This window comes from Notolepis coatsorum (genome assembly GCF_963971535.1).
Source record: "Notolepis coatsorum genome assembly, chromosome: 18".
NCBI classification, from domain to species: domain Eukaryota; kingdom Metazoa; phylum Chordata; class Actinopteri; order Aulopiformes; family Paralepididae; genus Notolepis; species Notolepis coatsorum.
The window spans coordinates 33,142,784-33,167,869 of NC_140182.1; positions in this window are offsets into that span (position 1 = coordinate 33,142,784).

Genomic DNA, 25,086 nt, shown 5'->3' on the forward strand with positions numbered 1-25,086 from the left:
TATCGTTATTGATTGAATTCTCTGAGCACGGAGTGACCGTACAAACTCTGGTAATCTGCCTGGACTTTTGACTTTTGACCAACGGCTTTTGACTCTCACATCGACACTTTACATTTTCTTTTCTACATTTATTACTGTACATTTACTGTATATTTTTGGACTGTATATTTCAGAATGTCTATACATATTTAGAATGTATATCCCAAGGTGCGGCTGGGTAGCACAGCGGACTAAGCGCTCGCCTACCACCGCAGAGACTCTGGGATCGAATCCAGCTGTCAGTGGTACCTCCGGCTTGGTCAGTGTTAGCGGGTGGGAAGCCGGTGGGGTATGTGTCCTGGTTGCAGTGACTCCTACTGGTCGGTCGGGGTGCCTGTTCAGCAGGGAAAGGATCTGGGGGAGATAGTGTGATCCTCCCACGCGTTACACTCCCCCGGTGAGAGTCCTCGCTGTCAGGTGAAAAGAAGCGGCTGGCTGACTCCACATGTATCGGAGGAAGACATGTGGTAGTCTTCTCCCTCCCCCGACCGACAGTAGGGGGCAAAAGCGTGCAACAACCAGGAAGGGAATTGGCATAACGACTAGATTGGGATGGGAGAAAAATACAGAAAAAAGGGGGAGAAAAAGTAGATACAAAATTAATGTATATCCCAGACTGTATTTTTATTCTTATTTGTGAGCGCTCTGTAGTCCTGAATTTCCCTCAGGATCAAAAAAGTACTTCTATTCTATTATTTTTAATTTTTTTTATTATCTTTTTCCTCCTTCTTTTTTCCGATTTTCTCCCATCCCAATGTTAGTCGTTATGCCAATTCCCAATCCCCTTCCTGGTCGTTGCGCACTCTACCCCCTACCGTCGGTCCGGGAGGCGTGAATATTAAAGTACTATTAAAGGCAAATACTGCGGCATGGTCATGCTGGACCTACAAAAGGCCTTTGACACGGTCAATCACTCCATTCTGATTGACAAGCTAAAAGCAATTGGTTTTGATAGTCTATCAGTGAGCTGGATGCAATCCTACCTTGAGGGGAGGGAACAGATGGTGGAGGTAAACGGTACCCTATCCCCCCCCCTCACAGTGAGCTGTGGTGTTCCACAAGGAAGCATACTAGGACCGCTACTGTTCCTAATTTATGCAAATGACATGTCGTCAGCTTGTGACTGCAACTTGTTCCTGTTTGCGGACGACTCAGCCCTGCTGGTCTCTGACAAGAACAAGTTACAGGTTGAAAAAACCCTCAGCTCGGAACTAGGCAGAATCTGCATATGGCTCGCTGATAACAAACTATCATTACACATGGGCAAAACAGAGTCCATTCTCTTCGGTTCAAATAACAAACTCAGCAAGACCGACGGCTTCTCAGTTACAGTGGGTGACAATATTGTCACAAGGAAAGATGAAATTACCTACCTGGGGTCCATCCTAGAGGCTAATCTCTCCTGTGACAAAATGGCATCCAATGTAATAAAAAAAGTCAACCAACGAACTCGATTCTTGTACCGGATCTCCTCCCTGGTAAACAAGAACACCCTGAAGACTCTGGCAGGAGCACTCATTCAGGGGTACTACGACTATGCTTGCACCTCATGGTACCAAAGCACCTCAAAGGCGCTAAAAACAAAATTACAAACATCTCAAAACAAACTGGTCAGACTACTGCTTGACCTTACTCCTAGAACCCACCTCACCCCTGCCCACTTCGACAACCTAGGATGGCTTAGAGTAGACGACAGAGTACAACAACTTGCAATGGGCCTGGTCTACAAGATACACTACACGACCAAGGTACCCATGTACATGTCAAAATACTTCCCAAAGGTCAGTGAATACCACGATCACAACACCAGAGGGAGCTCCACAAATCATGTCAAACCCAGATTCGGCTCAAATAAGGGACTAAACACGTTTCGCAATTATGCCACATCAATGTGGAACGCCCTACCCAAAGCTGTAAAGGAATGTGGATCACTACCCACTTTCAAAACCTCTCTCAAGGGACACCTACGGGAGACTGCAATTCAACACTGGCCCCTGTAAATATCCTAACCCAATCATTCCAACCCCCTCCAATGTACAGTCATTTACCTAGTATGGTTTTGTCAATAGTTCAATGTACAATTGTGTTTGTTTGTACAGTGTCTCCTCCCCCCCCCCCCTCAATGTACAGTGTTACTTGTTTATACAGTGTGCCCCCCGCCCCCCCCCCCCCCCCCAACCACCTCCAATGTAAATTACCCAGTATGGTTGTCAATATCCCAATGTACCCAACCCCCCCCACCCAACCTCCAATGTACAGTTTCTACGTCAAATGTATATACTCCCTTTTCTTGACTCCTTCTGTATCACAAACAGTACTGTATTTGCAAATCTGGTATGTCATAAATGTATAGATGTAGCAGTACTGACTATCTGTATGTCATGTATGTCATATATGTCTATATGAATTGAAAATGGGGGACCCTGATGGAAACAAGACAAACGTCTTTCTCAGGTCTGCATCCCCTTAACAATTGTATGTATTGAGCCGTACTGTATTGTACCCATTCTGCAATCTGTTAAATAAAGTTTTCATTCATTCATTCATTCAAAGGCAACCAACTTGTGTTCAGCTTTTCGTTCAGCGTTTCTCTGATTGGCCACACGGCCACGTGACCGCCCTAGCACCCCCAGGTGCTCTGAGAGGTGCTCGAGAGGTGCTCGTTGGTTAATGCCTCGTTGTGTTTGCGTTGTTGGTTAATCCCCGTTGTTGTTGGTTAATGCCATATCGCTATCGCCGCATCACTTCAAGCTTTGCACAACGCCAAACGTGCAGCACAGAGGTAAGCTACAGGCGGTTACATGTTTCATTGATTAACTACATTACCTGCTGTGCGCTGTAGGCCAAAGCAGCGGTACAGTAAGGTACAGTAGGTGTAGGTTACATGTTTCATTGATTAATGCCATTACCTGCTGTGCTGTAGGCGCAAGCAGAGGTACAGTAAGGTACAGTAGGTGTAGGTTACATGTTTCATTGATTAATGCCATTACCTGCTGTGCTGTAGGCGCAAGAAGAGGTACAGTAAGGTACAGTAGGTTACATGTTTCATTGATTAACGCCATTACCTGCTGTGCTGTAGGCGCAAGCAGAGGTACAGTAAGTAACAGTAGGTTACATGTTTCATTGATTAACGCCATTACCTGCTGTGCTGTAGGCGCAAGCAGAGGTACAGTAAGGTACAGTAGGTGTAGGTTACATGTTTCATTGATTAACGCTATTACCTGCTGTGCTGTAGGCGCAAGCAGAGGTACAGTAAGGTACAGTAGGTTACATGTTTCATTGATTAACGCCATTACCTGCTGTGCTGTAGGCGCAAGCAGAGGTACAGTAATTATGTCTGTATTTGATTATGGTGAAATTATGTACATGCATGCCTCTCCCTCTGAAAGCCCATCCACGCTGTGTATCATAGAGCACTGGGTTTTATCACTGGAGATACATTTCTCACTCACCATTGTATTTTATATGAAAATAATTGTAAGTAGGTGAAATTGTATGGGCGTAAATACATGTTAAGATATTCAAAATCGTCACAGCAGTATAGTTTGTTTATACTTCAGAAGTGATGTACAGTGACGAGTGAATCTGGTATTCGGTTGTTAAAAACGCGAAATAACATAATAACGTTACAGCGTACAGTTTCTAGTTCAGTCAGCAGCCTCCACTGATGTTATGACGTTACGAAATAACATTATACATTATGCTCCGCGCTTCAATTATACATTATGCTCCGCGCTTCATTCATTCATTTCATAATCAGTCAGCAGCCTGCGTCCTCCACTGATGCAGCCTCCACTGATGGATTTAATTTGGGACCGCTGCCGCTTCCTCCACTGATGGATTTCATTTGGGACCGCTGCCGCTTGCCTGCCGCGCTCGTGGCAAAAGGGGGCGGGGGGTCGTGGCCAATCAGAGAAAAGCTGAACACAAGTTGGTTGCCTTTAATATTCACACGTCCGGGAGGGAGGAGACTATCACATGCTTCCTCCGACACATGTGTACCCAGCCCACCGCTTCTTTTCACCTGGCAGCGCGGACTCTCACTGGGAGAGTGTAACGTGTGGAAGGTCACACTACCTCTCCTAGATCCTTCCCTTGCTGTGCAGGCACCCCGACCGAACTGTAGGAGTCGCTGTTTACAACGACCAGGACCCACCCTCGCCGGGTTTCCCACCCGCTAACACTGCCAATTGTGTTAGTATGGATGGTCGGCCAACCCGGAAGCACCACAGTTGGATTCAATCCCACTCTGTGGTGGTAGACAGGTGCTTAATCCGCTGTGCTACCCGGCCGCCCACTTCTATTCTATTCTCACCACTCATTATCTTCTCTGCCTGTATCCCCCATCCCCCATGCTGCTATGCCACCTGAATTCCCCTAAGGTGGAGAGAAAGACACCTGAAAATCCCAGTTTAAGATAAGATATTCCTTTATTGATCCCCTTGGGGAAATTCAGGCATCATAGCAGCATGGGAGATGGGAGGTACAGTTAGTAGAAGACATACAGGTACAGGTCACAGAATTATAGTACAGTGGAGAAGTAAAAATGAAAATAGAATAAAAAGGCAGTGTAAACAATATACAATATAATTAACTCTGGACATGCGCATATGGGCAACAAGGTGCGAGATGAGGGTATGTGTGCCCTCTCAGTTATATTTGTAGGGGGCTCTTTCCCTCTGTAGTGGGAAGCAGAAAGAACGTGGTGAGCCCTTCGCCCAGAGGGATGGCTTGCTTGTCCTACTATACACTGGCTCAATTCCTTTGGGGATGACAGGAGAAAAACAGAGAGAACACATTAGACCTTGTCCGATTCCCAGGCACTCTCTGCCAATGTAACGCTCACTTTGTGGCTCCAAGGGATCTTACCCTTCACTGAGGTCCATGGAGGTGACCTGCTGTCTGGTTTCCTCTCCATCTCCACCTCCCCTCTGCTATACTGTGCGCTCCGAGATACAGTGGCTCGTTTGATGAATTGTTCACGGGGTGAGTTTAAGTCCACCAGCCGACGGGGCTGTAGTTCCACCACTTGACCCGGGGTCCGTTCCAAAGGTTCATATGCTCACCTGTCTCCTCCTTGCGTCTCCTCCTCACGTCTCCTCCTCACGTCTCCTCCTCATGTCTCCTCCTCATGTCTCCTCCTCACGTCTCCTCCTCACGTCTCCTCCTCACGTCTCCTCCTCACGTCTCCTCCTCATGTTTCCTCCTCATGTCTCCTCCTCACGTCTCCTCCTCACGTCTCCTCCTCATGTCTCCTCCTCACGTCTCCTCCTCGCGTCTCCTCCTCATGTCTCCTCCTCATGTCTCCTCCTCACGTCTCCTCCTCGCGTCTCCTCCTCATGTCTCCTCCTCACGTCTCCTCCTCACGTCTCCTCCTCACGTCTCCTCCTCACGTCTCCTCCTCACGTCTCCTCCTCATGTCTCCTCCTCACGTCTCCTCCTCACGTCTCCTCCTCACGTCTCCTCCTCATGTCTCCTCCTCATGTCTCCTCCTCATGTCTCCTCCTCACGTCTCCTCCTCATATCTCCTCCTCACGTCTCCTCCTCACGTCTCCTCCTCATGTCTCCTCCTCATGTCTCCTCCTCATGTCTCCTCCTCACGTCTCCTCCTCACGTCTCCTCCTCATGTCTCCTCCTCATGTCTCCTCCTCACGTCTCCTCCTCACGTCTCCTCCTCACATCTCCTCCTCACGTCTCCTCCTCACGTCTCCTCCTCACGTCTCCTCCTCACGTCTCCTCCTCACGTCTCCTCCTCACGTCTCCTCCTCACGTCTCCTCCTCATGTCTCCTCCTCATGTCTCCTCCTCATGTCTCCTCCTCACGTCTCCTCCTCACGTCTCCTCCTCACGTCTCCTCCTCATGTCTCCTCCTCATGTCTCCTCCTCACGTCTCCTCCTCATGTCTCCTCCTCATGTCTCCTCCTCATGTCTCCTCCTCACGTCTCCTCCTCATGTCTCCTCCTCATGTCTCCTCCTCACGTCTCCTCCTCACGTCTCCTCCTCATGTCTCCTCCTCATGTCTCCTCCTCACGTCTCCTCCTCACGTCTCCTCCTCACGTCTCCTCCTCACGTCTCCTCCTCATGTCTCCTCCTCATGTCTCCTCCTCATGTCTCCTCCTCACGTCTCCTCCTCATGTCTCCTCCTCATGTCTCCTCCTCACGTCTCCTCCTCACGTCTCCTCCTCACGTCTCCTCCTCACGTCTCCTCCTCATGTCTCCTCCTCACGTCTCCTCCTCACGTCTCCTCCTCACGTCTCCTCCTCATGTCTCCTCCTCACGTCTCCTCCTCACGTCTCCTCCTCATGTCTCCTCCTCACGTCTCCTCCTCATGTCTCCTCCTCATGTCTCCTCCTCATGTCTCCTCCTCATGTCTCCTCCTCACGTCTCCTCCTCACGTCTCCTCCTCATGTCTCCTCCTCATGTCTCCTCCTCACGTCTCCTCCTCACGTCTCCTCCTCATGTCTCCTCCTCATGTCTCCTCCTCACGTCTCCTCCTCACGTCTCCTCCTCACGTCTCCTCCTTGCGTCTCCTCCTCATGTCTCCTCCGCACGTCTCCTCCTTGCGTCTCCTCCTCATGTCTCCTCCTCCTCACGTCTCCTCCTCATGTTTCCTCCTCATGTCTCCTCCGCACGTCTCCTCCTTGCGTCTCCTCCTCATGTCTCCTCCTCATGTCTCCTCCTAATGTCTCCTCCTCATGTCTCCTCCTAATGTCTCCTCCTCATGTCTCCTCCTCATGTCTCCTCCTCACGTCTCCTCCTCACGTCTCCTCCTCGTGTCTCCTCCTCACGTCTCCTCCTCACGTCTCCTCCTCACGTCTCCTCCTCATGTCTCCTCCTCACGTCTCCTCCTCACGTCTCCTCCTCACGTCTCCTCCTCACGTCTCCTCCTCACGTCTCCTCCTCATGTCTCCTCCTCACGTGTCTCCTCCTTGCGTCTCCTCCTCGCATCTCCTCCTCGCGACTCCTCCTCGATTTCCACAGTGAAACGTCACGGGGAAAACGGCGAAGACGTCAGTGTCTGACCACCAGTTACAGGCACATTCACTTTTAAAGGAATCCAGCAGTCGAAGTGACAGTTCAAGCGCTGTTAAAAAGCAGTTTTATTCATTATGTAATAAAAACAATAAGACAACCACAATAAGTTCCTCCGCTGGTCCTGCTAGAAAGCGAAGGAAACGAGAGCACTGACAGAACGAGGCAGCACAGTATAGCGCGGCAGGTCAGGGGCAATGGGAGGATTACAGCTACAAATTAACAAACACCACTTATCCTACCATTATGTGCACTAAATTACCACCACAAACCACTCCACTGCAAAAGACGTGTCACACCAAAAGTAGAAGCCGTTCCCAGTACTGGCTGCCACCAACAGACCCTGCAGAGGGTCTGAAGGACCAGCATTATTAAAAGTATTAACATCTAGAACCCTAACATACAAACAAACAAAACATGAGTAGATAATAATCTGTGTTATTGGCTGTGAACAGAAGACTATGAATAACAATTCCATTAAAACACAGCATAGAAGTGAGACAATAACAGTTGCACATGCCCACTATAATGGTAATTCACAGTGAATACCATACATACACACAATATCGTTTTCAATATAACTCTGTGACACTGCACAATACAACATTTCATGACATACTGTTTAGCCTTAGGGGTCTAAACTGTGTTAAACCAGCTTTCCCTTCGGCTCTCAATGTAAGCTTCTTCTAGGAGTGATAGGAGAGAGAGGAAGTGAAGGGCCTAACACACCATGAGTACTTCTTTTATCCTCTTTGCCCAACCCCCCCCCCCCCCCCCCCCACACACACACACACCTGCCTTCTTCTGAGTCTGCTGGGTCATAAGGTCCCAATCAATACATCAGGGAAACTTAGGCGTCCTCTGTGAGTTTTCTATAGCTTTGGAAGGGCCGTATACTGTAATGGTGGCAAACATGGATTTTCTCCTGTAGCACTGTCCATGGTGCTGACTCCCATGGCCTTCTCTGATCATGGGGAGCTATCCGTGGTGCTGACTCCCACGCCTTCTCTGATCATGGGGAGCTATGGCCTTCTCTGATCATGGGGAGCTATCCGTGGTGCTGACTCACATGGCCTTCCCTGATCATGGGGAGCTATCCGTGGTGCTGCAGGCACCTATCCTGGTCTCTGGTCTTTACAGCTACTCAATATTTGTGTTGGTGCCGCAGGGTCATAACCAACACATATTTATATATTTGTTTTACCCTGAGATGAAGAAGCATACAAGTCAGTTTTCGGACAGCCTGTGTATTTACAGTTGTTAAGTCAATTCAAATCATTGGAGTATGAATGTGATGCATCACCCAGAAGCACTCAACCTCTACTGTCTTATCTCGTCCGCGGGTTTACCCCTCTGTGGACTCGTTCAAGGGGCAGCTAAAAACCCACCTGTTCAGGTTGACGTTTGGCCACGTACATACGTGAACTGGTGATTTAGTTTCTTCTGTTTTTGTCCGTGCCTGTTATTATATTGTATGCTTTTATGAATTTACCTGTTCTTTAGTTTTTTAAACTTGTGAAGCACTGTTTTTACATTGTATGTTTTTTATGAATTGCCTTGTTCATTTTATTTTTTCTTTTTAAACGTGTGAAGCACTCTGTGCATTCGTGCTTCGAAGGGTGCTATACAAATAAAGCCTTACTTACTTTACACAACACTCCAACTTACCATACATTTGAAAACACTGTTCATCTGAAAACCTAAAATGATTTATGGTTCTTTGTGAAGGAGCTTACTATGTAGGTACATGTGTTGCCGGGGGTTATGTCCTGAAGAAAGAGTCCTGAGTGTTCTTTTCTGTTCTTGGTTTTTCTTTTTAAACAGCAATATCCATCTGTACATCATAGTTGTTCTATTTGCAGAGTTCATATGATTCTGAAATGATGTGTCGGTATAAAGTATAAATGACAGGATGTACTCCCCTTTTGCTTCAGAGAGAAGTGGGAAGATTACTTACACTTGTATTGCACTTCCATAGCCTTCTGTCTCGGAGACTCTCGGCATGCATACAAAACGATAAATCTGCAAACATTTATAAAGTACGGTTGTCTGACCCTGATCAATACAGAGGCAGACAACTTTGCTTCACCATTTGTCTGAGGGATTACCGTGCGCTCTCTATCAAAATAGTTATTATGATGAAGGTCTTCTGTACAGGAACATCAATAGAATAAAATGCTGTGTTTTGCAACAAAGGCTCTCCGCGTCCAGGACATGCTCAGACAGGGCGTGATGATTGGGACCTCTCCCCCACACGCACTCCTGCTGGCCTGGGATCTGCCAGAACTAAGGCTGTCAATCAATTAAAATATTTAATCAGATTAATTGCATGATTGTCCATAGTTAACTCACGATTAATCGCAAATTAATCGCATATTTTTTGTCTGTTCTAAATCTACCTTAAACTGATCTTTTTCATGTTTTAATACTCTTATCAACATGAGTCAACAAATGCTTGCTTTATGAAGCCATTTAACACAGAAGGATGACCCTTATGCATTGCAGATTTGCATCAAATTCAAAACAGAGTGATGCACAAAATTACTTAAAAGAAAATAATAATTTAAAACAATGAATAAAGTGTAAATGAAATAATAGGGGAAAGAAAATGTTAGGAACTTGTTACATTGACCCACACAAGGGCTGAGGACTCAACTGATCAATTAACTGATACTTTTGGGGGGGGAGGCGATTACTTGTTAGATTGCTTAGAATGGATTTGAATGGCACACTTTTTTTTACACATCTTGAAATAATGGTCAATCATGGTTACAGGTCATGGTCATTTACTTTCATGTCTATATAAATGCAAAGTAATCCAAAAGTAGCTGAAAATAATCTGATTACACTGAAATGGAGCAATCCGGTGGATTATGTTAAGTAAGAAAAGCGTTATGTATGTAGCACCCTTCTCAGCACGAGTGCACAGAGTGCTTTACAACTGTAATATATAACATCAATAGGGAGGTGTAGTGGTTACGTCATTGCCGTTTTTCGTGTTCCACCCTCTGTCCAACCCAATGCATTTCCCCAATGCCCATTTCTAAATCGTATCGTTTAAAACAAATAAAGCATTAACATTGGCATGGTGTACCTTTCTGTGCTTATTCAACCACAATCTATAGCTCAACATGAAAATATTCGCAATTAATCATTAAAAAAAATCGCTGAATTTTATTTCAATAAAAAATGCTTAAACAATAATGTTAGTGATAGAAGGGAACTCATTTTGTGCAAAAGTGGAAAGTTTTTCAAATTCCATGCGGCAGAATTGTTACAATAGCCGATAATCCATTTTCCCAATGATGAATCCCTATACGGGTGGAACAACCAGTGACGCCAGACTACACCTCCCTATATAAAATACAGTAAGAGGAAACTTAAAAAGAAAATTGTATCTACTTTTTCTCCCCATTTTCAATTGTTCTCCCATCCCAATTTCGTATTATCCAATTCTACCCTCCCCTGTCTCGAACGTTGTTAGACCATGCCTCCCACTGGTCGGCTGCAATGTGGACCAAGCCTTGCATCACGTGTCCCCTCCGGTACACGAGGAGAAAGCTGTCGCATCTTTTCACCTGTACAGCGCGATCTCTCAGCGGCAAGGAGTAACGCGTGGGAGGCTCACGCTGCCCCCGATACTTCCTGATTCTGTTGTACAGGCGCACCAACTGACCTGTAGGAGTCGCTGTCCACAACGTCCGATCCCCACCCACCGGCTTTCCCACCCCCTAATACTGCCAATTGTATTAGTATGAACGACCAGCCAAGCCGGAAGCAACGCAGAGAGCTGGGCTCGAACCCAGCATCTCCTGCGTTAGTGGCGAGCGCCTTGCCCACTGCGCTACTTAGCCGCCCCAGTAAGAGGAAACATTTGAAGAAAATAATAAAACATTAAAAAGAGACAACAGAATAGACAACAAAAAACAAAAAGACATGAACAGAAAAACTGCTATAGGTGTTTAAAAGCCTGCCTGTAGACTAGAGGTACGTTTTTAGCTGCCTTGGGGCTGTCACTGCGAAAGCTCGGCCCCCTTTAGCTTTTAGCCTGGTCCTGGGCACCACCAGGAGCTCCTGGTCGGATGACCACAGTAATCATATACAATGATCTTTGGTACTCGCCAGTGCATCAAATCTAAAGCCAAATCTTGTTTATGTGCTATTCATAGTTTAGATGGTACACAAAGATACGCAAAGAGTCAAACACACAAAATACTCAAGCGTGAACAGACATTTCCAGTTCATTGTTGGATATGATGGACCAGAGTTTAGTAATGTTTCTCAGATGAAAGAAACGTGTGTGGGTCAGAGCTTTGACATGTTTGTCCAAGTGCATATCCTGTTAAAATATAACAGAGGTTTCTTAACCTCTTAAGCCCAACAAGACCCGTACCGGTCCCAAAATGACATCACGCCATAAATCAATCTCTCCAGACTGTTTGACAAAAGTATCGTTTTATTTTTCAAACGTATTCAAGTATAAACATCATAACCATGTCACAACAGCAGTTATAATGTATATTAGCATCAATACGTTAGTTTACCAATAAAGTGTTAAAGTGTTATTAGATACATTAACATTTTTGTTTTGGTCTTGTTTAGTTCGCGAAAGTCTACCATTTGGAAAATTTGAACGTCGGGAGTGTTCCTTTAACTTTTTGGGCGCCACCCACTTTCCCCATCTGTACTGCCTGGCGCCAGCGTTATTGACCATTTTAGCGATGTTTGCAGACCCATCGTGTGTTCTGTATTATAGCTATGGAGACAATAGTATGGCTCATTTGACAGGCATTGTTCATAGTCCATTACTGCCTAATCAGTTAATTTCTACATACTGTAGTTTGTGCGCTATTACACGCTAAACATCGCCCCTTTCCAAAATAATCCAATATTTTTTCATAGATCGCGAGATATGACACGTTATATGCAATATGGCCAAATCTTTCTGGTTGATCGCCTGAAACCCCAAATACTTCGTCCGGTAAAACACAACACTGTGATCGTTACAAAAACATGTTTCAGGTTCGGTAAAATAGACATAGAATATACCTTACCTTAGCCAGAAGGTACTCCAAAAATAATAATCCCCAGTTATCCCATCTCCATCGCGATTACCCATGTATATGGGAAATAGGCATCAGGCGATAAAATCTTGAGCGATCGTTCTGTCGCTCTGTCTCCGAGGAGGAGGAGCCTTTGCAGAAAAATAGTATACTCGGGTTTTGGCGCTCAACGGTTGGCGAGATAACCCGACTATACTCGGGTATGGCGCCCAATGAGTAGGAGGCAAACCATTTTAGGGGTGCTCCCAGTGAGGCCCACCTACTCCCTGAGCATGTCTAACTGGATACCATGGTCTACCATGTCGAAAGCTGCACTGAGATCCAGCAGGACCAGGACAGGGTCAGAGGACATCATTATGTCATTTGACACTCTGAGGAGGGCAGTGGAGTGTTTTTTGTCTGAGATGTTATGGTTAGTTAGATACTGTAGGTGGTGAGCTGGTTTGCAACTTTCTCTAACACCTTCGAGCCAAATGGCAGCTTGGATATGGGTCTGTAGTTATTTGGTAGGGAGGGGTCTAAGTTAGGCTTTTTGAGAAGGGGCTGTACGACGCCTCCTTAAAATAAACTGGGACAGAGCCAGAAACTAGTGACTTGTTGATGATGGCTACTAGGGGTGTAACGGTACGTGTATTCGTCCCGCGAATTTACGGTACGGCCGTCACGGTGCGTTACGTGCAGCCATACAGAGAATACGCCCCACAGCGCACACACACGAGTCCCACATGCAGGCACTCGCGAGGTCCGTGCAAGAACAGCGCGCATGGCCGGGCACACCGAGTCCGACTTCAGTTCAGAGTGGGCGAAAGTGCACAGAGGAGAAAGGCACATTTACATCGGAACAGCATTTACATTACATACATTTTACATTACAGTTTTCTTTCATTTTCTTTCGTTTTCTTGTTCGCCCAATAACGTTAACCAAATGAAACCAATGGAAAGAAACACACACGCGTCGCCGACACACACACACGCGCGCCAACAAACACATCAACATTCTCCCCCGCCGGACTCACAGGCACAGCTCATCAAATGAAAGTGAAACTTAGCAAGGATAAGTTGTTAAAGGGGCAGTAGGCAAGTGGATGCCTGAACACAGAATGACACCAGTATCACTGACTACCACGGCAAGCCTATAGAAAATTATTCTATTTAATAATAATAATTATAATAATTATCATAAATATAATATAGAAATTTTATAATTTTTTTAAATAAAAAAAAAGATTTATATTAAAGGGGAACTATCTTATAAATGGCCTTTTTCAGTGTTTAGCTTTGTTTCCTAGCTATGTGGACTTATATTAATAGGATCTATGTCTCTAATTCTCATATTTGCGCATTCTTCCAATTCTCCTCTCACAATATTCACCCTCACTGAACTGAGTCATCAGAAAATGTGCATATCTGTGATGTCAGAGATTTCTCAGCTGCATAATAATGTGGCAGTTGATGTGGCAGTTGGCACCAGGCCACACAGTGGTTGGAGCCCAGCCTCAAAACGGCTTAAGATCTTGGGGTAGAAAAATGCTGTTTTTGATTACTTGATTAGAAATACAAAACAACGAATAAAAAATAAAAAACTTACTGAGGTGTTCCATAAACTCACCCTAGATGGGAAAATAAAGGCATCCATACATTGGGGGATATCTTCGATAACTCTGGTCTCCGCTCTTTCCAGGATCTATCCGACGGATATGATCTCCCCAGAACCTCCTTTTTCTTTTATTTACAAATGAGAGCAGCTCTGAAGGCTCATGGCGTTCCATGGGACGTCCCACTAGAGCGACACCGATTTCACAAATTCTTTTATGACAGGGAGACATCGAGAAGCTTCCCCTTTTACTTTTATCTGCACTTACTTATGTCCTCATATAAGGACCTGCCCCTAGACACGATTTGGAGAAAGGATATCCCTGAGTTGGATATAGATTTTGATTGGGATGCAGTCTGGGAAAATGTTAGGCTATCATCACGCAACCCAGATCACCAACAGATTCATCTAAATTTTGTTCATAGGACTTATTTGACCCCCAGGCGATTGAACCTAATGGGCCTCAGACCTGACTCTCGATGTACCTTGTGTCCAAACGGTGCCATTGGAACATATATGCATATGTACTGGGAATGCCCTCCTGTTGAGGTCTTCTGGGAAAACGTTACCTCTCAGCTATCAGAGATTTTCGCTTTGACCATACCAACCTTGCCTTCTGTATTATTGTTAAATGATGTTTCTCAATTGCCGACGTCGGTACATGTAAAGAGACTCATTTTGGCCGGCCTTACGGCTGCCAAAAAGCTAATTGCTTCACGCTGGATACAACCAGATAAGTTATGTCCGAAGGTATGGATTCTCACCTATCTTGATGTGTTATATCTGGAGATATCCACTGCACGAGTTTTAGGGGTTAACGAAGCCAATATTGCTATCTGGTTGGCAGCGGTTACAAAGCTTAAAGAGCGCATATAACGTTCATTTGCTAGATAATCTATTGTATATAATGTATTTAACCCACGTTGAGGTCCGGGGGTGAGTGGGGGGGGGGGGGGGGGGGGGGGGGGGGGGGCGGGAGCAGGGCGAGCGAGTGCCATTGTCCACTTGTGTTTTTTATTTTTTATTTATTTTTTGTTATTATTATTGTTATTATTATTTTTTCTCTTCTCTTGTAATTTTAATGATGTATATTTTCGGGACCCCCATTGGCTGTGGGTCTGGTGGCCGTGGGCTCTGACTGGGGGGGGCCGTGGTTGGGGGGTCTCTGCGGGTTGAAGCATTAAAGTGGCGTGATGCTTTGGCCCGTGGGGGCGCCGGACTCCGGGTCCTTCGGGGTTGGGGTTCGCAGCTGCCGGGCCTGGGGATGGAGGGGGCTCAGGAAGCCTTATACTTTGTGACAGCTTATTTGAACTAGATATGTAGGCAAATGTATATTCTGTCTAATTTATTGTCTGATCATTTTGGTTAGTTTATGTTTTGGATGTCTTTTACGTATTATTGTTATTATTGTGTTGTGAGTTGTGATGTTTCATGTTTGAAAAATGGAAAATAAAAAAAAAATTGATCACAAAAAAAAGGTGTTCCATAAACTCAGAAATAGTAAAATTGTTCCCCTTTAATAATAATTATTATTAAAAAGAAAATCTGTTCTACCGAACTCGTACCGAACCGTGACCCCAATACCGAGGTACGCACCGAACTGTGGCTTCTGTGTACCATTACACCCCTAATGGCTACTAAAGTAGGGCCAACAGAACAAAAAAACATCATTGAGCATGGATGTGGGTAAAATATGTAGGGGGCTTGAGGAGGACTTCATTGAGCTCACTGTGTCTGTTAGGTCTGTCAGGGAAACAGGTGAAAAACTGCTCAAAGATGATTGGGTGACTGGACAGAGAGTTACTTAATGTTACTTACATTTTCAACAGAAAATCAATCAATCTGCGATATCATATTTTGAAATCAACCGTCACAACCCAGTGCATAATACTTTCAGCTACTACATATAGCTTACATACTGTATGCAGCCTGAGCTTGCATACTCTCTCTCTCTCAAAGGAAAACAAGATGTACCACAGGGAGTAGAATGAAAAACAAAAGCATGTGCTCATCATAATTGCAGTGTGAGGTCCTGAATATGTTCAAAACATCTGTGAAAAGGTCTGTGACGAGTGATGACAGTGTTGTTGGGATCAAGAAAGGTGGTAAACAAGCATATATATACCAGGGGTCGGCAACCTGTTTGATATGAAGTGACATTTTGACATGTTCTTGATCAGTGTGCCATATCAACATTAAGGTTCTGGCTGACATGTCTTTTATTCTTGTTTTTTCTTTCTTTCTTCTCTTTTGTTTGGTAAGCCATCAAACAAAAGCTCTGAGCTACAGAGGTTAATATATTCACCGTCAGTGAACGGCTTGCATGTATTCGGTAGCATGAATTTTAGCAGTGGCGAATACTTTGAGTTGTTTGGTCTCAAAATGGCGTTTAACACTTTTTTTTCAAGACAATTCTGCAAAGATCTGCTTTTACTTTGCTTCTGATTGGCTCTGACCCTGATATTTTTTTTATATATCAATCAAACTACCATAAATAAAGTGATAATTTGCCATGCGGATGAGAAGGGACTCCTCACGTACACACTTATTGTTAGTGTGCTATTGGTTATGTTACTGGAGTGCCAATGGTGGTGCGTGTGCCTAAGGTTGCCGACCCCTGATATACAAATGTACTGTAGGAACAGTATGACGTCCCCATGAAAGTCTCATAAGACATAAATAAGCCTGTGAGTGTCTCAAATTCCTTTGGCTCCACTTGTAACAGAGTCTGCCTCCGAGTTTAAACTGAATAGGGCAGGTATGACCTCTGACCTCACGCTCTATTGCTGGTATACAAGCCCAGAAACTGGCTGTCTCTCACTCTCTGAAAGGAGCACGCCAACATTATGGGAAATGTGCTTACCATCTTCTAAAGAGTCAGACAAGAAGATAGATACCAAATTCCTCTCTGTGTGTTCAGTAGAAAGCTATCCGGCTGCAAGCTAGGCTAGCTTAGCATAAATTAATGGAAGCAGATACAGACCACTTGCCTCGCTTCTCCCAGAGTTGTAAGCTAGGCTAGTGGTCTGTATCCGCTTCCATTCATTTGTGCTAAACTAAGCTAGTTTACAGCCGGATAGATTTCTATTGAACGCACAGAGAGAATTAGTATCTATCTGGACAGTTGAACATGAGTAAGTACATTTCTCAAGAAGCACCATTGTTATTGTAACCAAGTGGTTTTTGTAATTGTTTGTTAGATGTAGTGTTAGAACTGCCACTGTGCAATGTGTTGTGTGAATTAGATCTAGCTGATAAACATAGTGTGTTTTACAAGTAAATCTATCTCTTCTTTGATTTCTGGTGTGACATCAGTGTTTACTAAATTATGTTAAACCTCACAATCCTATTAATAGCCACTAAATTACCTCCTGTAAATGAAGGTTACAGAAATGGAGAGCATGCATTCCTGTCAATCTCTCTTTAATTAAATCCAATGCATGCTGGCACCTCAAAACAAATTGATTTGTTATATATAAAATCCCATGTGATCAATTGATTGGCTATTTATAAGACTCCATGTCCACAACAGTGTTCTATGCAGGTACTCCGTGTTCTATCCTGGTACTCAGTGGCGACTGAGCTTGTGTGTTTTCCTCTCTTGCTCTCTATCTCTCCATCTTCTCTCTCACTCTGTCTTCATCTCTCCCTCTCTATCTTCCTCCCTCACTCTCCATTATTCTCTCTCTCTCTTTGTTTAACCTTTGTTTACCAAGGGTAGGTTCGCTGAGCACAGAATAGATGCTCTTTTTCAGCAACGCTCTGCTTCACATTCACACTCAGACATTCACACCTGTGAGCTGCCCAGTACAACCACAGTCTGACACTGTTGACCACTAGGAGCTTTAATTTCTTTATTTCTTTATTTCGCACCATTTCAGCAAAACAGTAAAAACATTGACCATGACAGAAAGTGTATAAAGGTACTGAGTAGAGGCAAGAGACCCAGATGGGCCTATACTGGGCCTCAACTCATCATTGGATAAAAAAAACACAAAAACGAAAGTAAAGTGAAATAAGTTCATAAAACTATTTCATAATATTAAGATAATAATAATAATAACAATAATAATCAAAGAAATAATAATAATAATAATAATAATAATAATAATAATAATAATAATAATAATAATAATAATAATAATAATAATAATAATAATAATAATAATAATAATAATAATAATAAAACACTTTGATTGCCGGAAAACGCTTTTTCACGTCATTCAGAGCCATGCTAAAGGTGCCGAGGACGCCATAACTCGTCTTTGATATCAATATTTCAAAAATCTGTGATCGAAATCATATTTTCTTTCCGGAGCCCTGAGATGTGCTGGTGGGCTCCCACCAACTGTCTAACGGTTCGAGAGCGCCATCTGGTGGCCGATCGGCAGATCGGCCAAGAGGGAGGGGCGCCCCAAACAGGAAGTGCTCATCCATATGAGCTCCGGGCACTCGCGTCCGGTAGCCGGACTCCATCTCAACACACTGGATGATCAATCGCTCGCCCTAACTCAATAAACAACGTTATTTGGACGTATATAGTATTATACAAGCTGGAAATGGTTCATCAGGATAAACATCCCATAATCGAAAACGGTCTACACCACGCTGATCGTCCAACGGCGTGAGGAAGATCCGGTAAGATTCAGCGTTATTTTTGAACGTGTTCCATATAAACCTGATATGATGAACATATGACCCACACTAGATGAATGATATAACGCTGCCCACGGAATTATAAACGATCCCCCGCCCATCCGGTCATCATCAGATCATACGTAGATCATTCTAGAAGTACGTCCAATTGAAATTTTTTATATCGCCCCGATTGCCATCAAACTGTATTTCATCATCAATATAATGCATTTGGGGCTATAGATCACATTCTGGAGAAAGCTGCAGAAAGAGATGAAAACATACTTATACATTAGACCATACTTTACTATGAATATGTGAATGAAAAAGTTTAACGTTGCTACACAATGAACAATACATATAGGACTTTGAATGGGCCCTAATAATGGCAATGTAGCAATAGAATTAAAAAAGTTATAGCCATGCAAAGAAGGGGTACTTCTCCATAGACAAATAGAGCTGGCAATCTATGGTATATCATGAATTTAACCCATGGCAATCAAAGTGTTAATAATAATAATAATAATAATAATAATAATAATAATAATAATAATAATAATAATAATAATAATAATAATAATAATAATAATAATAATAATAATAATAATAATAATAATAATAATAATAACAAAAACCACTAGGAGCTGCCCAGTACAACCACAGTCTGACACTGTTGACCACTAGGAGCTGCCCAGTACAACCACAGTCTGACACTGTTGACCACTAGGAGCTGCCCAGTGCAACCACAGTCTGACATTGTTGACCATTAGGAGCTGCCCAGTACAACCACAGTCTGACACTGTTGGCCACTAGGAGCTGCCCAGTACGCGTCTATTCTTATCCTAACGGATTTATGCTTCCGCGTTCGCGTTTTGCGAATCTGATTGGCCACTGACGTTTCTGGTGCGATCTGATTGGCCACTGACGTTTCTGGTCATGTGACATGTGCGCCCAATCGCGTGATGCGCCCATTTCCGCCTCGAACAGCAGCAAACTACCTAACGCCTAGTTTATCACTGGTTAAGCTTAGGCGACTCTTTCGAAGTTGGTTAAGGTTAGAGTTTGGAATCAGGGCTGGTGTTCTATCGCCCTGCTCTAAGACAAACTCTAACCTTAACCAACTTCGAAAGAGTGCCTAAGCTTAACCGGCGAAAGAACTTGCCGTCACGCGATTGGCGCGACCAGAAACGTCAGTGGCCAATCAGAGCGCAAAACGCGAACGCGGAAGCATAAATCCGTTAGGATAAGAATAGACGCGCCCAGTACAACCACAGTCTGACACTGTTGACCACTAGGAGCTGCCCAGTACAACCACAGTTTGACACTGTTGACCACTAGGAGCTGCCCAGTACAACCACAGTCTGACACTGTTGACCACTAGGAGCTGCCCAGTACAACCACAGTTTGACACTGTTGACCACTAGGAGCTGCCCAGTACAACCACAGTCTGACACTGTTGGCCACTAGGAGCTGCCCAGTACAACCACAGTCTGACACTGTTGACCACTAGGAGCTGCCCAGTACAACCACAGTCTGACACTGTTGGCCACTGGGAGCTGCCCAGTATAACCACAGTCTGACACTGTTGACCACTAGGAGCTGCCCAGTACAACTACAGTCTGACACTGTTGACCACTAGGAGCTGCCCAGTACAACCACAGTCTGACACTGTTGGCCACTAGGAGCTGCCCAGTACAACCACAGTCTGACACTGTTGACCACTAGGAGCTGCCCAGTACAACCACAGTCTGACACTGTTGGCCACTAGGAGCTGCCCAGTACAACCACAGTCTGACACTGTTGACCACTAGGAGCTGCCCAGTACAACCACAGTCTGACACTGTTGACCACTAGGATCTGCCCAGTACGACCACAGTCTGACACTGTTGACCACTAGGAGCTGCCCAGTACAACCACAGTCTGACACTGTTGGCCACTAGGAGCTGCCCACTGGGAGCTGCCCAGTATAACCACAGTCTGACACTGTTGGCCACTGAGCAACTCCACAGGAGTAGTTGGGGGTAAGTATTTAGCTCAAGGGCACTTCAGTGATTGGTATTGAGGTTACGGGAGAGCGTTATTCATTCACTTCCCTGGCCAGAGTTTTCCTGCCGGCCCGGGGGATCGAACCTGCCTGTTCCTCTTAACATTTGGGCCACCGTTTCAGATGGGATGGGATTAAAATCATTGAGGGTAAAACCACCTAAACTCAGTTTTCCCACCTGTATAAAAAAAAATAATAATAATAATTTGTGAAGTACAGTTTACCCACAATTTTAAACTAATATGTTTATGATTCAAATTGGGTCTTTCTGAATAAATCGAAATACTACACCCCACATATACCCACAATGCAACTCAGTCACTCACCACTCTGCCCCTAGTGGCGATTCACAGGCAAGGCACTGCCTGTGACACACTGGAGAGTGACGGCATACTGTAGATGAGAAATACATGAATTCAAACATTCTAACAAATATTAAAATGTACTGAACTAGTTCGTGGAAATTCTGCATTATCTGCTCAACATCCCTTTTTGAACTGCAGTACCCTTAAATGTCGTGCTACGTAGTTCATGGACTGACATCTACACTGTTTGAAGCTAAAAGGCCTAGAGCTGGTGCACTGTGTTTACAGTTTAGTTTACAATATATATTCACTCACCACACAAACATGTATCTCCTAGGGTTATGTTTGGTCTGTACTGCCTCCAAAAGATTTTGTTTGGATTTACCAGGATGTCACTGGGGGGAAATGACCTGTTCACAATTGCTTATGGGGAGTCGCTGTGAATTTGAAGAAATCAAAAATGAATTACCGGTAAATTGATTAACAAAAACGTGCACTAATAAAAAGTCCATACATTAAGAACAATGAAGTAGGCTTCCCTTGTCCTTCCCAGACTTGGCTGTGTATTCCTTGATGACGGTTCAAGACTCCAATGGGGGGGGTGGGGTGGGGGGGCAGTTAGGGTACAGGGCCCCAGAGGGAGAGGAGGGTGGTCCAGACGATGACACCGTGGGGTGTAAAATGAGTAGCGGTGTTTAGACCCGGTGATGGCAGCAATACAAATACACTATAAATTACACGCCAGTGGTCACCGCAGAATGCAATCCAATTTTCACTCCGATGGTCATGGCAAACAAAGAAGCTCTGATTAGGGAGGGGGATGAGATACACGCTCAATAAATATACCATGCTAAACAACAATGCAATCCCTGCCAACCAGCGCAGGAAATGGTCTAAAGTCCCTCTGGATCAATGGAATTACATAAGCCAGCCTGGGGGCTGGGGTAGGGGACCACTACTAAAATAATATACTGTATATCAATGTGGGTGGATAGAAAAATACAATTTGTCTAAACGATTAGCACCAAGGCAACGCTGTCTGTTAGTCTAAAACCCTACATTAACATAAGATGTTGCTTTATTAATCCCCTTGGGGAAATTCAGGGGGAGGGGGGGGGGGGGGGTACGAGTATGGGCAGGGAAATAGAAAGACAATAAATATAGGTAATACGGGGGCGACAGTGGCTCAGGAGGTAGAGCAGGAGGTCTGGATCCCGGTTAGATTTCCACTCCTCCCAGGCAGCTTGTCAGAAGTCCATGAGCAAGGCACTTTACCCCTAATTGCTGCCGGTGAGCAGGTTGGCACCTTGCATGGTCTCCTCTGCCATCGGTGTGTGAAAGTGTGAGTGAATGGGTTAAAATGTGAGGAACAAATTGTAAAGCGCTTTGGATAAAAGAGCTATATAAATGCAGCCATTTACCATTTAATACAACATTTGAATATGAATATAAAATATGAATAAAAGTAGACAGTAGAGAAAGGTGCAGATGGAGGTCTATATACAGTACCCTGCTGGTCATAAAACGGCCTGCACATGAACCCGGACTGGCTCCCCCTTCCTGTCCTTCAGTATGGACCTTGCCCTTACATTTACATTTACATTTAGTCATTTAGCTGACGCTTTTATCCAAAGCGACTTACAAGTTCTGTACGACAAGCCATCAGGAAGGGCACAACTCTATCAGCTGAGCAACAATGTTCATCAAAGTGTTGAGTGCTACAGTGTAGGTTAGTTTATTAGGACAAGTGCATGACAGTACGGTTAGTTAGGGTTAGATTTTTTTTTTTTTTTTTTTTTTTTTTTTTTTATTCAGATAATGGTTGAAGAAGTGCGTCTTTAGTCGACGGCGAAAGATTGGACGTGATTCGGCTGTCCTAACTGGGGTGGGTAGTTCATTCCACCATTGTGGGGCAAGGACTGAGAATAGGCGACTTCTCTTTGATGACCCTCCCGGAGCTTGGATAGGAGTAGGTCTGAGGCGGCCAGAAGATGCAGAGCGTAGGGGTCTTGAGGGTGTGTAGTTAGAGACCATTGACTGGAGGTAGGCGGGAGCGGTTCCCTTTGCCGCACGGTATGCTAGGTCGAGGGCCTTGAAGCGGATTCGTGCAGCAATGGGGAGCCAGTGCAGGTCCCTAAGAAGTGGGGTGACATGGGCCGACTTCGGTAGGTTTGAGATCAGGCGGGCTGCTGCGTTCTGAATGAGTTGAAGAGGCTTAGTGGCAGTGGCCGGGAGGCCAGCGAGCAGTGCATTGCAGTAGTCGAGGCGGGAGATGACTGTTGATTGGACGAGGAGTTGGGTGGCTTCTTTTGTCAGGAAGGGGCGTATCCTTCTGACGTTGCTCAGGAGGAATCGGCAGGTTCTGGTCGTCGCTGCGATGTGAGCAGAGAAGTTCAACTGGTCGTCGAGGACAACACCAAGGTTCTTGGCGGTCGGGGACGCAGTCACAGCTGCATTCTCAACTGTGATTGAAAGGTCGGTTAGGGGGGAGGATTTGGCCGGCAGGTGGAGCAATTCTGTTTTGCTTAGGTTCAGTTTGAGGTGGTTGGACGTCATCCAGGCTGAGATGTCGGACAGAGAGGCCGAGATCCGCTCAGAGACGTGGATATCTGAGGGAGGGAAGGAGAGGAAGAGTTGAGTATCGTCGGCATAACAATGGTAGGAGAAGCCATGAGACGTGATAATGTTACCCAGTGATTTAGTGTAGAGGGAGAAGAGAAGGGGTCCTAAAACCGAGCCCTGGGGGACACCCGTCCGCAGGGGGCGGGTGGCCGACAGGGTCCCTCTCCATGACACTTGGTAGGAGCGGTCATTGAGGTATGATGACAGCCATGTCAGCGCAGAGCCAGCCACTCCCATTCCTGCGAGGGCCGCAAGGAGGATCTGGTGGTTGACTGTGTCGAAGGCTGCAGATAGATCTAGGAGAATCAGGACAGAGGAGAGGCCTTTCGCTTTTGCTAAGTGAAGTGCCTCTGTGACCGCAATGAGGGCTGTCTCTGTGGAGTGACCAGTCCTGAAGCCTGACTGATTAGGGTCTAGGAGGTCATTCTGTAAGAGATAAGCAGTAAGTTGGTTGGATACAGCACGTTCAAGTGTTTTAGAAAGGAAGGAGAGAAGAGAGACAGGACGGTAGTTGCCTATGACGGTAGGGTTCAGGGTTGGTTTTTTTATGAGCGGCGTGACTCTGGCTTGTTTTAGGGAGGTGGGGACCACCCCCGAGTTGAGTGAGGAGTTGATGGTTGCAGTTAGGAATGGGAGGATGTCTGGTGCTATGGTCTGGAGGAGTGGGGAGGGTAGCTGGTCCAGCTGGCAAGTAGTCGGACGGTTTGACGTTACCAGTGTCAGGGTCTCTGCTTCTGTAATGGGAGAGAAAGATGACAGAGTGAAGGATGAGGTTCTCGATTCAGCATTTGGAATGGGTGGGGGTTGGGAGAAGGAGCTGCGGATGTTCTCCACTTTTTCCTCAAAGAAGATCGCAAAGTCTTCGGCAGAGAAAGATGAGGGAGGGGGGGGTGGGGGGGGAGTGAGGAGGGAGGACATGGTAGCATGCAGTTTGCGAAGATTCTTGGCAGAGGCCTCGATCCTATGGTGGAAGAAAGAAGCTTTGGCATTAGTGATGGTTTTGGAGAATGTTAACAAGAGGTTGTGATATGTGTCGATGTCAGCAGTGAGGCGTGACTTTCTATACTTCCTTTCAGCTGCTCTCAGGACCTGTCTTTGTTCTCTCACTGGATCTGTCAGCCATGGACTGGGTGGGGAACGGCGGGCAGGTTTCTCAACGAGGGGACAGAGCTTGTTGAAGGAGGTTGCAAGGGCTGAAAGGAGGGTGGAGGTTGCCATCTCTGTGGAGAGAGCAGAGAAGGTGTCACTCAAAGGTAGAGCGGATAGTATGTCAGAGGAGAGGGTGGAGGGGGATAGGGAGGGTAGGTTGCGTCTGAGTGAGACTGTTTGAGTTGGGGTGAAGACCTTTCGGTTAAGCATGAGAGTTAGTGAGAAGGATATGAAGGAATGGTCAGATACATGTAGGGGAGTTACCGTGGTGTTAATGATGCTGGAGTTACGGGAAAATATGAGATCCAAGGAGTTGCCTGCTTTGTGGGTGGGAGGCATGGCAGTGGGAGTCAGGTCAAACGATTGTAGTAGGGAGACTACTATGACTGACTGAGATGAGTCAGGCAGGTTGAAGTCGCCCAGTAGAAGGAGAGGGGTACCATCTTCCGGTAAGGAGCTAAGAAGCATGTCCAGCTCATCTGTGAAGTGATCGAGTGTACCTGGAGGGCGGTAGAGTGTAACAATGGTGAGATTGAAAGGATTAGAGACAGATACTGCATGATATTCGAGAGAGGAGAGTGACAGTTCTGGGAGTGGTGTTACG